Here is a 5543-nt window from a genome sequence, read left to right as displayed (position 1 = left end):
TTTTCGGCACTCCTTCATCTTGCAAAAAATTGGGGTGCCTTGGTGCCGGATCAAGCTGGTACAGTTGAGATGCAAGTTTTAAAATTTTTTTTGTCTTCTATCCGATAGTTGTTGTGAAACCGTCCATCAAGATTGAAATAATTAACAGATTCATAAGTAGAGGAGAATCAATAGAGTAGCTAATTAGTTACTCAAACGGCTTTGGCAAGTCAGAGTTGCTAAAGCAATCGGTGGGTGGCTTCCGATGGTTTAGGCTTCACCACCATCTCTGCAATTGTTGAAGATACCTCGAAATGTCGTTTTTAAAGGGTAATATTGGATTTTAAAAAAATCTATATGTCACGTTTACGTGGTGTCACATCTGTATGGATGTTGATGGAACATTAACGGACATAACGGTAGGGATAGAATTAGCCAATTGTCCAAAGCAATAGGAATGAATAATTTAAGACAATACTGAAACAGTAAAATTAGCCTTTGACATTGGGTAATGGGCTATTTTTGTAAAAAAAATCCTTACACCTCTCACTCCTTTCCAATGTAGAATAATGTTTATTCCATACACTACTCACACGCCCAACACATATTTGGTAAGAGAAAATAAACCTTATGAAATGCAACCTAAACCCAGAAAAGAATCTGTTCCATAAAACCAGAATCAAAATTTTAAATAGTTCCAACAGCGAAATTATGCTAAAAACTTAAAAGCAACATAACAAAAAAAATTCCTTCTCTGTGAAATTGTCTCTGCAGGATTTCTATGCCTCGGATATATGTACTCAAATATAACATCTTTCCCTGAAAGTTTCCTGTAAAGTGTAAATCACTGCAAAATCTCGGGGAAATGCAATGGATTTGAAAACCTAACGAGGATTTGAATCAATCAAACTATAAAATATAATACTTTCTAAATCAATGCTCGTCTCTTATAATCAGTAGCCAAATGTATATCAACTTCTTGAGTCCAACAAAAGGTCTCCAGATCAAAATCATAATGGATGTGATTAGATGCGCATTATCAACTTCTAACCAAATAACATGTGTGTTCCACAGCATATAACTAAGTGAAACTAATTATAAGATACAAGTAGGCTTAAGTTTGGATAGGAAAACTCCAACTGACCAAATAGCTTAAGCTTTTAGGTTGAACAACTCTTTGAAATGGTATCAAAGTCTATTTGACTAAGTGATCTAATGTTTAATCCTCGTCACCGCCATTATAATTAATTAACTTTCAGAACAAGGTAGGATGGGCCTGGGCTTGTCATAAATGGAAGGAAAAGAAGGGGTCAAATCAAATGATGAGGCTTCAAATGCCCATAACTTTTGATCCAGGCATCCGTTTTCAACATTTGATATGTCAAAACAATTGTCTCAATGAGCATATGCATTGAAAAAACAATTTTTGCATTTTTCTAGGCCCAAATTCCACCATTTTGGACTTTGGACAAGAATTTTTCTAAAAACTTTCCTTTCCTTTTATAATAAGTCATGTATCTTAATTGGTTTAGCTTAGTTTGAGTCCAAGTTTTTTTTGGAAGTTTTATTTCGTTAAGATAAATTGTTTTAGGGAATTTGAATCCTGTTATGAGTTCTTACTAGTTTTAATTTCTTTTGATTTTCATCAGTTTTTCCTTGAGAATCCGTTTAGAAGAGGATGATGATCTTCTCTCTCTTTTTTCACACTTCTTGTTACATAAGACATTCACGCGAAAGGTCATGTTAGAGAATAAAATCCTATTTAGGGACCTCACCTAACAGCTTAAGCTTTTAGGTTGTCTTGACACTCACATCTACCCTTTACACATGTATTATACTGGATGGCATAAGCTTTAAAAATGTGCATGGTCATGAATAAATACTTCAGTGCAGCATGCCATGAGATTACCCAACTAACTGTAAGGCTTATATCCATGACTCCATGAGATTTTATAAGCCAAGAGAATCAATCATATCTCGGGTGGTTCTGGGCTGTGAAAGTTTCTAAATTTAGAAGGGCTCAACACGAGAGCCCATTCCCAATGAATAGTGGAATCTTCGGATCGGGTACCCATTTTGCACCTTTCCATGAAATGGTGTAAATTATCACTTGGCTAATCTTTTGGCCTCAAACACCTCCAAATGAAAACGAATGGAGGACCCAACAAGAATAACTCAAATGGCATTTGGAGTCTAGAAAACGAAAATCCATATAAACTGGGTATGAGTATGAGCAGTAGCTGGAAAAGATGACGAAGTATAAAGTTTTGTTAGCAACCAAAACATAAAAGAATAGATCATCTGTTACAAAGAAGAAATGGAACAAACAAAACAGTAAGGCTCGGTTTGGAAAGAGTTTGTGCTTGTACTCCTTCCAAATTGACCCAAAATGGTGGAGTTCACGTTCGGTGCACCGGACGCGTGAACCCGCCAATCGTCTCTGAAAAATAACATTAACGTTAACGGGAAGGTGGCTGTTAATTGGAGTGTGGAGTTGAACCGATACAAAAAGACAATGAAGCCCCTCCCAGTCCCAGCCTTAGTTGAAACTTTGAACCCTGTCTCCATCGGCGGCCATTTCCTCTTCTTCTTCTCGACGTGTTCCTTGTTTTCTGTTTTGGACAGATCGAAGGTGACCATTCTCCAGAACCTGTGTATAGTTTTTACTTGAACTTAAGCATGGTCAAACATTACACATGGCCGTTGGTGTGAGCTGAGCTTCAGGTCACTTTTGATCTGTTCAAAATAAAAAACAAAGAAGAAGAAGAAGAAGAAGAAGAAGAAGAAGAAGAAGAAGAAGAAAAAGAAGAAGAAGAAGAAGAAGAAGAAGAGAGGAGGAGGAAAGTAGAAGGGGCTCCGCCCCTATTTTTGTTCCAAAAAAAGGAAAAAGATGTTTGTTGTTCTACAAGAAGAACAACAACAACAACAAAAAGCATGCCTTCTACGTATCGGTGCCGGAGTCTCGCAGCCGATGAATGATGGCTGGTGTGGTGTGCTCTCCAATGTGTTGGAGTTGGAGGGTTCGACGGAGGAGAAAAGAGAAAATAGGAGACAGGGTTCAAAGTTCAAACTAAGACCAAGACTGAGAGGGGTTTCATTGTCGTTTTGTGTTTTACAGAGACAACGTACTAAGACTAGGACTGGAGGGGTTTGATTGTGTTGCACACTCAATCAGAGACTCTCTCATTGGCGGGTACATGCGTCCAATGCACTCACGGGTGCGCAGACTGAGAGTTGTAAATGGTTGACTGGTGAGCGCTGAATTATTAAGTAGTTATTGCTTTAAATGTGGGTATATTTTGTTTGGGAGTCTCAAGAAATTAAAAAGCTTAGGTGAGGTTTGAATTCTCCAATACCCATCGAGTTTGAAAAATGGATAAGCACAGACCCACCAACAACCTTGTTGAATTTAATTAATTATAATGAGGGCGATAAGAAAGGATAAACCATTTGGTCAAAGAGACTCTGATACTATCTCAAGAAATTGCTCAAATCTGTTAGGTGAAATCGTCTAATAGGTTTTTATTCTCTAACAGTGAATCTAACAAGATCATTATACTCAATGATGATCTCAACCCTACAACTTACAGATTTCCTATTTTCTATCACTCAAGATGGCTTCAAAGCTGTGAGTATAATTGGGCAGATCGGATAGTTGGGATCATTCAACTTTGTAAAGCTGTTTGATGCAAAACATCTGTCATTTTGGATGCATGAAACCATCGGGCCCAAAAAGCCCCACCTGTTTGATGGATCATTGAACTCTAATACTCAATATGACAGTGACCAAAAGGACTTGAACCACCAAGCCAGACTCAAACCGAATAGCTGGGTTTGATAATTGGGCTATAGCTCAAGATCAACACCCTTGGTGACCTTCTGAGAACATTCTTTCACATGGATTGTCAATGACTCTCAGGAGCCTGAATTCAAGGATCCAACCCCAAAATGATTGTTGTATAGGGAGAATCTCCTGTCCGTATTTTTTCGTACATATTATTCCTGAAAACCCCTTTTCTAGAGAGACTAATATGCTGTTTCTTCAAGTTACTTACATGTGGGAGGTCAGGACAGGAGGGTCAGTGTGGACTGAATTGGGATTTGATCTTACAACTACATCCCACCATGTATTTAAAACATTTTTCCTGAATAATAATATATATAAGTATGGAAGATATTCTCAATGTACGACTAAAACATGCTATGAGATTAATGTGAAGATTCTGTAGAATTCCGTCATCCACATAAACATTCATGGCAGAGGATGACTTTCGGAAGAAATGATACTGTCTTCTTAATTTGGAGATTGAATTTTGATTCAAATAACAGAAAGCTTGATACTGCAACTCATGCCCCATAATTCTATAATTCCATAATTCCATTTGAGGCCGGAGTTTCTGGATGGACAAATGGGGACTTCCTTTTATCTGTTAAATCGGCTTGGCATGGCCCATAAAGTCTGGGGTTGGGCCAAAGTTTTGTGTTGGAGTCCATCCTGGGCCTGGGCCTGGGCCTGGGCCTCCATTTGACTTAAAGTCATTTGTTATTACACTATTATTTTGCTAAATTAATGCAAACTCGAAGTCTTGACTGATAAACAACCCAGGTGACTGATTCAACTGAAAAGTTAGCCTGCAGGGTGGTCTGAACAGCAGCCCAATCGGATGTGCTAAATCGCTCAGCTCAGAATAGATGAAGGGCTCAACTATCATGCCAGAAAGACTTGGTACTGGAAAAACTTGCAACTAATCAATCGGCATCATAAAAGCGGAAGGTGGGTTCTCATCAAAATTCACATAGTATTTTGATTTCTCAAAATCTTTCCGATATCATAAATTTTTTCAATGAGTGAAATATAAAAATTTGAAAAAAGATAATTCTTTTAGAGTGGTTCAATTGAAATACATGGAACAGGAATTGAATATTTAAAATAAATACTTTTTTGACAGTAGCATATATTTTCGATACTAAGACTGAAATGATATTGGACCTTGATAGGTGAATATTGGGGTCATCATTCTGCTTGCCCAATTCAAAACATGCATAAAATAGTAATTAGATAGTTGAATTATTATTTAAGGATTATGCTTGTAACAATTCAAAACTCTAAGAATACTTTATTAAATGAATTAAGAAAAAGAATAGTGTTATAGAAAACATGGCATTGCTTATTTGCATGCATGTGACAATGGGACCCATGCATGTCATACATCCACATGAGATGCATGGCATTCAATATTTGTCTCTCACTTGAAGTCGATGGAACCCTTGACCTCAGCCATTTGCATATTTATTTATTTTGGCTTAATGGGACTACACAATAGGGTGGTAATTCGTTACCCATCACCCCCAACTCTGGTGGCAGCAGGATTTGATCCTAAGTCTCTGCTACAATGAGTCAGAAATCCTATTAACGGAGTCATCATCAGTTCAGTTTTTGGTTAAAATTGGTCCAACATTACACTGGCTAGTGTGTCTGGTACCATTATTGTTTTTACCTGAAAGGTTTTGGGTTGATCAATATAAATTGGCATACAATCTGTTAATTGAGGCTATTTATAGTT

This window comes from Nelumbo lutea, chromosome 8 (assembly GCF_056320005.1).
Source record: "Nelumbo lutea isolate HS-2025 chromosome 8, American lotus-T2T, whole genome shotgun sequence".
Classification (NCBI taxonomy): domain Eukaryota; kingdom Viridiplantae; phylum Streptophyta; class Magnoliopsida; order Proteales; family Nelumbonaceae; genus Nelumbo; species Nelumbo lutea.
This window is presented reverse-complemented; position numbering follows the sequence as displayed.